Source organism: Bemisia tabaci, chromosome 2, assembly GCF_918797505.1.
Source record: "Bemisia tabaci chromosome 2, PGI_BMITA_v3".
In the NCBI taxonomy this organism is placed as follows: Eukaryota; Metazoa; Arthropoda; class Insecta; order Hemiptera; family Aleyrodidae; genus Bemisia; species Bemisia tabaci.
Window position 1 is genome coordinate 51,457,688 of NC_092794.1, and position 12,261 is coordinate 51,469,948.

Genomic DNA, 12,261 nt, shown 5'->3' on the forward strand with positions numbered 1-12,261 from the left:
TTATCATCTTCACTGAAAAAAAGTTACGGGCCATGTAGACATTCCGCCCGTTCCGGGCTCAAAGACCGAAAGTTCCGGGTGTTCCAGGAGCTACGCCCGGGACTTTCGGTCTGTGAGCCCGGAAGGCGGACGGTTTGTCTATATACCCCGTGAGCAATCCACATGCCAGTTTCACCATCGATACACTGAAAAAAACTCCGGCCGTGGAAGCCGTACTTGCGGACTATATAGACATACCGTGCACGTTCCGGGTTCAGAGGCCGAAAGTTCCGGGCGTAGCACCCGAAAAATCGAAAGCTACAGCTCCAACACCCGGAATTTTCGGCCATTGAGCCCGGAACGGACGGTATGTCTATAAATCCCGTAAATTTCATGCAGAGGAAGCAAAACCTCCGGCAAACACACCAAATGCAAGCTTTTCACAAAATTGATGACAATTTACGAGAATCTTATCATGAGAGAACATTGGGATTCATAAAGGACTGTTATGAAACATATTTTCTGCAGACGAAATATCAAAGCGGGGATGAAAAATTGGACGACACTCGGAAGCTCAGCGCGGCGCGGCGCGGCGTGTAGATTACGGAAGTGCCAGGCCCCCTTGACAGTAGATTACGGACGCTCCAAAGCCCCTGACAGTTCCTTGGAAAAATCTGGCTGTCGGGTGTCACATGACACGCTCAATCTGGAGCTTCCGCCAAAAATAAGCAACCGTCCGCTGGAATTTTACTCTACCCTTCAGTAAGATATTCATCAAAGTTTCTACCATTTTCTTTACAAAAATTCCCCTTGCACTACTAGTTCTATGCGTTTTACGTACTCAAACGTATTTTTAATTTTCTTATTTTCCTTCATCAGTATCTTATTCTTCGTTTGCTACTTCTTATTTTTCTGTTCAGTAGTTTCCTTCTTCTCCGTCTTCTGCTCCTTCTTCGTCGTTTCCACCTCTGTACTTCATCTTTTCTTCCTATCTTCTTCTCCTTACTCTCCTTTCGATTTTCCTTGTCATGTTCATGTATCGTCACCATCCAGCCGAAGTATCACAAGCGCCATGTGAAATTTCCAAATTTTCGCTCCCTTTTCTTTTTTTACGGAGAAATTGTTCAACGAAACTTCCCAAAAATTTCACTTGATTTTCTTCGTGCTGCCGATAAAATTCAGTGAATGTTTAAACAGATTCAACCAACAATTTCTCTGTAAAAAAAATAAAATGGCGGTGGAAATTTTTAACCATCGCATTGCACTTGTGATTCTGTGCCGAAGGTGACGATATTTCTTTCGTGTCCTGATTTTCCGTATTTGTATTTTTCTTCTACTTTCTTCGTTATCTAAATCTTCTTATTTTTCTTCGTCAGTTGTATCTTCTAATTTTTTTCGTCATCTATATCTTCTTCCATTCCTTTTCCCCGCGGTCTGCTTCTTCGTCATCCTCTTACTTTCCGTACTTTGCCTTTCCTTCTCTTTCATATTCTACCATTACTTTCGTCTTCTGCTTTTCCGCACTTTAATTTTCCCTCACGCCGTATTTTCTTTTTCCTCTCCTTCTTCTTTTCCTTTTTAATGGACTCAATCTTCTCCTCCTTACTAATACTCTTCTTCTCCTTCCTCCTTCCTCCTTCTTCCTTCATCGACTGGGTGGGGCGAGGGGCGAGTACCAAATTTTGAGTTCGCAAGGGCGACAATCCACCCTCACCATCGCTTGGGGTGGCTATCGATTAAAGTCGGCTAATTCCCGGCCGAGTCGTAAATCGGCGGGGGCACCGGGTCGCGGGGCACCGAAGTTCATCCGAGACCGGACGTCTGCATCGGACGTCGCTGGCCGGGGCGCTCACCTGCCATCCGCATCCGCCGATATGATTTCGATTTTGATGAAACTTTGATCGTCACACTGACAGTGTCCCGGCACCCTCCCGCGCCGCGCTCGTTAGTTATTGAACGTAATTCCACCGCCCGGGCCGCCGGTCGCCGGTCCCGCATCGCATCGGGAAAGAACAATTTATGGCCGACTGGAAAATCACGCCGCGCCGCTCCGGAACGGGGACGTTAAAATGATAAACCACGAACAGCTTCGATGAAACGAACAAAGTTTTTCGCCCCCCGCCCTCCTCCCACCCCCATGGGAAGCCGTGCCTGTGTCGGAATTATCGTCGTCTCTCCGACGAAGGAACGTATCCCAATTCCAATATTGCCAAATTAACTCGCACAATTAATTAATTTTACAGAAATGTACCTGCCCAATTTTCAGTCAAAATTGGTCTGATTGATGTTTAACACCCGGGAGCTAATAATAGTGAAATTTTCGTTTAGAAAGGCCTAAAATTATCTTTGTAAATATGCGATTCGCGATGGGAAATTTGGCAACATTGAAATGGAGTTACGCTCTTTCGCGGAGGACACGACGTTATCTGCACTCCTGGATTCCTGCTCCGCGCGCGCGGGGTTCGAGCTGAAAACTGTGTCTGAAACAAAATTAATTATTCGTGAAGGAACATTTTTTCTTGCTCTATCTGCGCCCACCCCCGCCTCCCCGGCCGTGATCCGGCGCTCCAAGTTTCCTCCCCCGCGCCCCCGTCGCCCCGTTCGGCGGCGGATCGGAAGTCTTGGGGAAACGACACCAACGGAGTGTAAAAACTTGATCCCGCAAGCTCGGAGCTCCGGGCTCGTACTCTGTGGGCGGAGTAATAGAGTGTGGGGACGAGTTGCTAATAAATACCGGGAAGGATTTTTATTGCCGACCCGCGGAGCGAAATTATAGTTTATGACGTTGAGTTCGCTTCTCCAGGAATTTGAGATGCACGTCAAACGAGTGGGACTCGAGTATTGCTTCCTGGTCGGGTTCGTCTAGCCCCGATACGGGGTTGCCGTCTCCATGCAAGGGTGTGCGTGTGGGTGTATGCTGTGTGCGTTACACGTGCCGCCATGCTAAGGAAAAACGCCGTATGAACCCCCAGGCGTTGCCAAATTTCCTCCGATAAAATACGAATATCTTGGGGAAATTGTAAATATTTTTCTTCCGATTTTTTAGACTATTTTGTTCGCAATTCAATCTAAATTATCTGAAAATTTTAAGGAAAAATACGTATAAATTTCGCCAATAATACATGTTTTATCCGGGAAAATTTGGCAACTCTTGAATGTTCATACGGCCTTTCTTAGCACGGCCGCGTAGGCTGGACGTATTTGTACAGGAACGAGCTGTTCAAATGCATTGATCCCACCCACCATGACGGGCTCAGATCAAAGGACTTCTATTGTCGTGCCTCTCACGAAAGAACGTAAGTACGTTACGAATTCCACCTCTCGAATTGCATTTTTACCAGGAGAATTTTGGGCATTTCTAACTGAAAATTTCACTGGTTTTTCTTCTGATCTCGTGCAATAATCAGAAAAATTTTCGACAAAAATTGCGGAAGTAAACTCTCATAAAACGGTGAATTGTTTGAAACAAGTTTGTAACCTTGATATAGACTTACGCTCGTTCGTCCAAGGAACGATGCTAAAGTCACATGGGGCTGAGCAATAGAAATAGGTTGGTGCAGAAGGAGGGAGGAAATAGAATAAGAGAGACGGGACTCTTTAAATTTTTCTTATCTCTCTCTCTCTCTCTCTCTCTCTCTCTCCCCCTCTCTCTCCTCCCTCTCTCCCTCTCTCTCTCTCTCTCTCTCTCAGAAATTTAGAACCTGTTCAATTACTTTACTCTCGAAGTTCTTACACTCAAAAAGGATACCAGATAAACCAGATAACAGAATGATAAGCTCTTAATTGAAATAAATAAAAAAATAAGTGGTGATTTTTCCTCTAAAATCTCAATGAGAGGACGCCTGTCTGGTAAAATCGCTCGCATCCAGGAATTCGAAAATACCGGAAATGCTCCCACTGGGATCTTGACGTCATCAAAGGAACATTAGAATCGGCAACGTGGGGGGAGAGAGAAAGAGATTAATTCATTTGGACGTCACGGGGCTCCGGTTACTTTGCGGTGGATGAGATTAATCCCGTCGTTTGCGTGTCCATCTGCGCCGATTCTAACCAAGATTGATGCGATCAATTTTAATTGCAGCTGCGTTTATGCGCCCGCGGTCCGCGCTTCCATTTCCGAACCCATCGTTTCCGAGAAAACGCCGCCAACGGATTGATCTCGGATCAACCGAGGGATGCCTCAGTAGATCAAAGGCGCCATAAATCGTTCGTTCCCGGCCTATATGCCTTATTACTCCGTCCCGTGAGTTGAATACACGGAGAAAAAAAGTAAGGTTCGGGTGACAGTGATATGGTCATGTTAATAATTGCCAACAGACTTTATAGTACCGTAACTTTAATCGTATTCACCATAAACATCTAATAAATTTTACCAGATGTAAAGACATGGTAAAATAGTGCTGGGTACACATTATTTTGTGAGAAAAGCAAAGGCCAAAACGTACAAAAATTTTAAAACGAAGAGTGTAAGTACAAATAAATGATAAATAAATTTTTCGAAAAAAAAAAGAAAAAAAAATCACCATTTTTCTATAAATTTAACTACCTAATTATAGTAAAAATGGTGAGATTTTTGTTCAATAAAATTGATTTGTGATTTCAATTAAAGTCCAAAATTGTAGCTCAAAAAAAAAAAAAAAAAAAGATTATAATTGAAATTTTTGTACTTTCTGGCCTTGCTTACTCTGCAAAATAGTGTAAACCCAGCACTATTTTAACACCTTGATATACACAGTTCAAGCCACAATATTTAAAGTATTTTTAAGTATTTTTAAGTATTTCTTTTTCTTATTCCACCAGACACTTCGTTATCTTCACCCTGCAGTATTAATGCGTCGAAAATCAAGTAGACTCGTGATACAATTTACCATACTTCTGATAAAATTTGCCTTAATTTTTTTTCAATGTAGTTCGACTTCCATCCATCTTGGTTCCATCCATCCATCTTGTGTATCCTTGTTCGTATCTGATCAGAGGATGTTTTTCGGTACACTGAAAAAAAAAAACTCCGGCCGCGGAAGCCACGCTCAATTATGGAGTCGTCCTTGCGATGCCACGCTGAGGGCTACTCATTATTAAAAATAAGTTGCTTGTCAGGAAAAGTCAACGGATTTGAGAATGAAGGAAACGTGGAAACCATCGGCTAAAGTGAAAATTGCTCGTATTTCTGCCAAACGGAACTATGTGCATTATGACGTGAGCCCTGTTGTGCATATATTCTTATGGGTCTTAGGGCTCATGTCTTAATGCACATAGTTCCGTTTGGCAGAAATACATCCAATTGTAATGCAGCTTAAATATTTTACCGGAGGGGCTTGGAGGACAAGGCTTATCAGTGCAGTTTTTGAAAAATTGAGATATTAATGATTTCAAGTAAAACTAGTCTTTATCCATCCTACTCTGCTAGACATTTACTCTGAAATTACAATTTTTAAGCATCCAAAAGTCAGTTTAAACTTTTTTCGCCATAAGGATCCATGTCATTTCGAAATTTCAAATGCGTATTTCGCGAAATAGCAAAAACTGCACTTATGCGCCTTGTCCTCCAAGCCTCTCACTGGTAAACAAAAGTAGCTAGATTGCAATCTGTGAGTGGCAATACCATCTAAATAAGGGTCACCATCATAAGGGTTACCCTCAAATAGGGGCACACAAATGAAACTGAATGAAATTTCTCGTTTAAAAAAAAGAAAAAAAGGGGGTTATGGTTTTCTCGACGTTTTTGAAAATCTCCTATTTTACTTTGACGAGATTTTTTTTTCCGGGCAGGTTTTCACAGATTTTTGTCCCGTTTCACAAAAGGAAGCGTAGATTCTCGTGGAGCCTCAGACGCGAGCCAGTGTTGGAACGACTCCGAATGATGGGTAGCAGATGTTGATGGGTATTATGTCGGAGGGGTTTGGTTTGGTCGGCTCTCGAAATAAAAGGAGTGAGGGGTTAAAAATAGCTCGCGATATGGCGGGGTGCGAAGGAGAGGAATAAATAGGAATACCAAATCTGTACTCATGTATTTTTTATGAGATAACAACCAGGTAGGCCGCCCTCATTCTGAATAATAAATTATAAAAATAAAAGACATTCGCGTTTGGGCGCAGACGTAAGCTCTCATCTCTCCCTTGGAGGACTCCCCGTACCCGAATCTGACTAAAAAACGGAAAGGTTTTTAAATACGCGAGCGCGAGGCTGAGCTAAAATATGCTCCCGCCGCACACTGTGGTATTGGACCTGAAAAGCTGGCCAAAACTATTTATCACCAGATATCGCCGAGTTTTAAAAATATTTTACAATCAGTACTTCTTCTTAAGTGATAATATGCACAATTTAACCACTTAAGACATCATACGACAATTTGCGGAGAGTTTAAAGAGGGTGCAAGAAGCCCTCCAAAAAGCCTTTAAAAGGACGCAAAGTATCTAACTAAAGCGGTGCATTTAGACGAGTTTCTCCTTCACCTATGGTCTACTTTTTGAAATAAGGACTTTCTATTACCTCATTAATGGTTTTTTTTTAAAAACAGCGTAAGTCACTTCAAAATTTTGACCAAACAGCCGATCTCTCACATTGAGGAGTAATTGTACATTCTCAAAACAATTAATATGAATCATTCTAGATATTAGATTTTTGACAGTTTTGAATCAAAATTAGTCCTAATATGAAAGTGCCGGGACCTCCATATGATGATTTGAGGATAAATTATAAGAGGAAAATGAGTTTTATCATAATAAGAACCATTGTAAGGACAGAAAGCACCTGTGAAAAAGATTCATTTTGATGGGTTCCTTCCTAACCCATGGTCCCACATCTCAAAGTGAGGCACTTCACTAAGAAATTTGTAAGAAAACCACATATCTCACTTTTACGAGGCTTCAAGTGTGCCTCACAGCGTAATTTTATGGTGCCAGAGGGCCACTTTTAAGGCCCCATCCCCGGGGCCGCATGGACTCAAATTTGTCTGTCAAAGTAAATCATGGCATAAATATGTCTATACTCAAGGATAATGCACGAAGATATTGTTAGATAACGGATTAAGCACTTTTGCAAGACTTTAAAGTGACCCTCCCATCCGCTTTCAAATTATTTTTTTTAATCCCTCTTTCGAGGGCGTAGGGGCCAAAAAAACAGGTTGGGTGACCAAATATCACCCAATTGGTACTAAATGGGTCAGAGCTGTTGGAAAAATACAATTTCAGTCGTCATATCGACATAATTTTTCCCGTTCATTTTTGTGAAAATCGCTCAAAAGTCCATGTTTGAAGTCAAAAATTTCAATTTCCTCAGTTTTCCTCAGTCTGTCGACCCTGAATCCTGAAAATACCCACTTCGGTCTATAACATTCCGCCTGAAAACCGCTTGAGAGTAGTTGAGAGAAATTTTTAATCGGACTGTGAAATTCGAAAAAAAACGTTTACTTTTACATCACTTTTCAACCTCCTGTGAAAATCACTAAAAAAGGAAATTTCGAAAATACTGTGGTTAGTTGTGTAGAATATACCCTTAAGAATGTGTTGCATATCGCCGAACTTCCCTCCCATGGTCGCACAGTTGAAGTAAACTGATCGACGAGTAGCGCGTCGAAACATATAAAAAAAATCGCTGAGAAATAGGTAACTTCGTGGTCTCTTCGCGGGAAATTGAGCCACTCGAAAAATGGCACATACATGGCTACTGGGGTAAAAAACGGTGTAGATTTCGAATATCACATTGGTTTTCCAAAAAAAAAAAATTTAAAATTGAGGTTTTGGCCAGGTTTTTCGGTCAAATACCACAGTGTGCGCCGACTCGACGCTCAAACACTCGATTTCAATTTAACGTTCGAGAGAGACGCTCCAGTCGAGAAAACAATAAAAGAGGCTCGCTCGCGTTAGCTTTTTCTCACGTCACCGCGCGCTGCATTCCGTCGCCTCCCAGGACAAAAGACCGTAACTACATTTCGACTACAATTCCCGGCTCATCCATAAAAGCACTCTTGTGCTTAGGAAAACTAATGGTGCACACTCTGTTCCTAATCTGGGTTAGAAATTGTAGTACCTAATCGCAAAATGAAATACAGTACAGGTCAGTTGCGCTGGCAGCGCGTCTAAATTGTCCGGAAATAGTATTCCTTTTTTTTTAAAGGCAGTCCGGAAGTACTGATAAAGTGCGGAAATTCCGCAAGAAAATCCGGAATTTTTCGCTTCATGCAACGCGTGTTCTTTGACCTTTGAAATATACAATTTCTCGCCAATTGATTCCTGCGAATGCAGCATTTGCCTGCCAGATCGAGATTGTACTTTCAGTTGGACTACAATTTGCAATTAATAACTATAATTTGTAGCTCATTACAGAAACAACACACGCACCGTTAGTTTTCCCATGCGGACAGGTGTTTTTATGCACAAGCAGGAAATAGTAGTTTCTTATTGCAAAATGCAGTACAGTTAATCTTCAGGCCACGAATGAGTTCCACATTTCGTCGCGATTCATGCCTGTATCCAAATTTTTGAAATATTTCGAATACGGTCACAGGAAGGTTAGGTTAATATCAACAATCAAGTACAAGAAAATGTTTTATATCAACCCGAAAGGGAAGGTGTCCTGTAAAAGGTGTATAATATAACTTTTTTTTTCAAATCTTGTTTCAGGTTCACTGGAAAGCGTCAAATGAAAACACCGCGGTATCATCTCATCAAGGAGAGACAACGCACTCCGAGCATAGCAAGGTAAAATTTTGATGTTTTTTCTGTACTATAGGTAATCAAGCAAGGAGTGAATAAATCATTCCAAGTGCTGTTTGGTACATGGAAGAATCTGAACCGACTATGGATTAAAAGAATTTGGCTGTGAAATTTCTGTCCAAAATTGTGCAGGTGCCGAATTTTGTCTACTCTTTCACTCAGAGATGCAACATTCGTCGATGAGTCCGAACCGCACCACCGGCCAATCAGAAGTGCTAAGCCGGACTTAAAGTGATTTGATGGATGCCATATTTTGTGTCAGAACGGCATGCGATATATCGCATCAATTGGTTCCATTTTTTCAGCTACTCGTCATTTTTCTCCAATTTTGAGATCGCAATTCTGTTGTCAGGAGACTAAAGCACTCACTTACCAATTTTAACAAAGAAATTCAACGTAATAAAGGCGTGGTTTTCTTAGAGAGAAAACATCGCATTCTGATATCAAAACTGCACTCGAATGCGATATTTCCTCTCTAAAAAAACCACGCCTTTATTACGTTGAATTTCTTTGTTAAAATTGGTAAGTGAGTGCTTTAGTCTCCTGACAACAGAATTGCGATCTCAAAATTGGGGAAAAATGACGAGTAGCTGAAAAAATGGAACCAATTGATGCGATGCATCGCATGCTGTTCTGACACAAAATATGGCGTCCATCAAATCACCTTAAGTGCAGTCGAGACTCGTTCTAGGTATATTTAAGTACGGTTTAAGGACCGACAAAATTCGGCCCCAGATTTTGATAAGAAATCGAAAGAAGAACCTGGAATTTTCAGTGAGGAACGCCCAACAATTTTCCAGGGAAAATATAATCAGCCACCGGAAACTTTCCAATTTCGAAATGTAGTTATAGTTACGCTCTTTTATCTGGGGAAGGTCCCGAGTTCTGTACGACACTCGGAGCGATAATTTCGTCGTTAATTTGACGTGAAGGCGTATCTCGATTTCCACTTGAGTCGTATCGTCCATTTAACTCCATGTTTCACGGGGCTCACGTGAAATTTGAGTTTCGCCCTTACGTCAGAGGAGCGACAATTTCATGGCGCTTTGTTTTCGTTACGATCGAATCGATGAGGGCGCTTGAACGCCCCTCGAGGAGCAACGCATGTGTCCCACAGCGGGAGGAATACGACCTATCCGGATTCCGGATCTGTCTCCGACTCATCAAAGCGAAGTATGCTTCAATTAAAAAGGCGCTTGAAAAATCATTCCTCCGACGGGAAATGATTGGAAGCTCTCGGAAGATGCGACTCTTAATTGGGGGCCCCGCCTCGAAGCGTCATGGCACGTCTTCTTCAATTCTAGCCAAGCGGATATTTGAAAAACTCTCCAAAATGGAGGGGGGAAACAAACAAAGATAGGAAGTATGAACTTCGTAGTGCATTGAAACAAGAGGTGCTGTGTGCTTGGCTTTGTTCCAGGCGTTGCCGGATTTAGGAATGAGGGGCTCGGGCAGGGTGTCTACCGTCAGTAATAACAGGAAATTCGATGTTATCAGGAAAAATTAGGAAAATCGGTCATGGAGTGGGAAAAGTTGAGTGCTTCAAGCTGTTTTAAAGCATTTTTCCAACTTTTGAGTTGTTTCATTAAGTGTGTTGATTTTTTAGATCAAAAGAGTGTCAACTAAGTCGCTCATAAAATCTGCAGGAAATCTCGTTTAAAACATCAGGAAAAATCAGGAATTTATCAGGAAAATCCAAAATTAAAGTTTAGCAGACACCCTGTTGGAGGACAAGGCGCATAAGTGTAGTTTTTAAAAAAGTTCATCGTTGCCGGACAAAGGAACGTATCTCCATTCCAAGGTTGCAAGATCTATGTGCTCTAATCTTTTTTCTTTTTACTCGAAAAATAAAGCGCGATTTCTGCCCAATATTTCGTTGATTTATGACGATAATCCATGGAAAAATCTGTGAAATTCTCAAAGATAAATCCCGAAAGTTTGCCTGGAAAACTAAAAATGGGCGGGGGGGGGGGGGGCAAATTTGGCTACGTTGAAATGAAAACGATGAATTGAACGGCGTCTTGAAATATATTGACCATTAAAATATAAAGTCTTGAACTAAATGCAATTCTTAAGCATCAAAAAATGGGTTTGAACTTTCTCTCTGCCACAATTACCTTGAAACTTTAATCCCGTATGTCTTGAAGTAGCAAAAATTTCATTTATGCGCTTTGTCCTCCAAGCCCTTCAAATCACTTTATGAGAAGTTAGGCAACGTGCAATGCAGATAGGCCGATCTGGTTAAATCCGTCCAATTCTTATGTAAATTTTAGACTCAGACTCCTCGCTTCTGCTCGACTCGTTTCTTTGATTGACTTTTAGTTGCACGACTCTGATTTGAAGAGAAAGCTTTACTTTTCGTTTCACTCAGCGCGTGAAACTTCGACGAGATGAGGCTCTAATTCTGAACCTGCGTGGTGGCCCCTTATACCAAAAATACTACAATTTAATCCATAAATACGATGATCAATTTCATAAGGAAATATTCATTGTATAAATATTGTGCATACATTCTCGCTAACTTTCTCCCGAAGCCTACATCCATTACCCTTAGCGTATCTGCTATCCGTCTCTTCAGCTGGCCAACTGCTTATTCTTACGTTAAAAACATATTCACTGCTGCCAGCGTTGTAAATCGTCTCATGTTTTTTCAAAATTCGTTGATCTTGGAGGATTCCATTTTTAAAATCGTCGTTGCCTTCCTTCCTGGTGTGTGAGTTCCTACGCAGGGCTGTCGCGAGGAAGATTACGTCAGTTGCGCTGGTCACAAAGTCGTGTTTTGATGCTTGATTCCAATAGGTCAGCCACAAATAATAAGAACTGTCCATAAGCGACTTTCTACGTGCGAGATGTCGCGCTTTGAAAACTTCGTCGTCATCCATCGCAGTGGTGACACCATTGGTTTCTTCTACCTTGCTTTCATCCGAGGATAACGTCAAGTAACCAGTGAAAATGTGTATCGTTCTGACAATCGAAAGCAATGTGGAAGAACCAAGGTTATCACCACCGCGGTTGATGACGTCATAAACCGGATTTTTCAAAGCGCGATATCTCGGCCAGTATTGAACGTAGAAATTCGCTTATGGACGGTCATTATTATTTTTAGCTAATCTGCAAGAATCAAACATCAAAACACGATTATGTGACCAGCGCAACTGGCCCTTTGTGTGTGAATTGTCACCCGCACAAATGTTACATTGGGCACCACTTCTCTTCCCACTAGAGTCAGTAAATAGAGGGAGAAGAGGAATAAGAGAAAGAAGAATTAAGTAATGAAGAAGGATTAAGGGAATAAGAAGGAGGATAAGAAAAAGATAAATTAACAAGAATTAAGGAGAAAACGAAGATGAAACGACGCTTAAGAGGAAGAGGCGTATGCAGAAGGATTAAAGGAAAAAGAAGGAGAATAAGAAAAAGACAAATTAAAAAGAATTAAGGAAAAAACGAAGATGAAACGACGCTGAAGAAGAAGAGGCGTATGAAGAAGGATTAAAGGAAAAAGAAGGAGGATAAGAAGAAGACGAATTAACAAGAATTAAGGAGAAAACGAAGATGAAACGACGCTGAA

The 12,261-nt window shown here is 41.5% G+C and overlaps 1 protein-coding gene across 1 annotated transcript in view; it reads left to right on the forward strand.

Annotated features, from left to right (window-relative positions):
• Nucleotides 1-12,261, forward strand: part of LOC109039486 (uncharacterized) — a 613,681-nt gene that overhangs the window by 312,238 nt on the left and 289,182 nt on the right. The window contains exon 5 of the mRNA XM_019054978.2: nt 8,601-8,678. The gene's annotated coding sequence lies outside the window, so the exon portion shown is untranslated. The remainder of the gene's footprint in view (nt 1-8,600; nt 8,679-12,261) is intronic.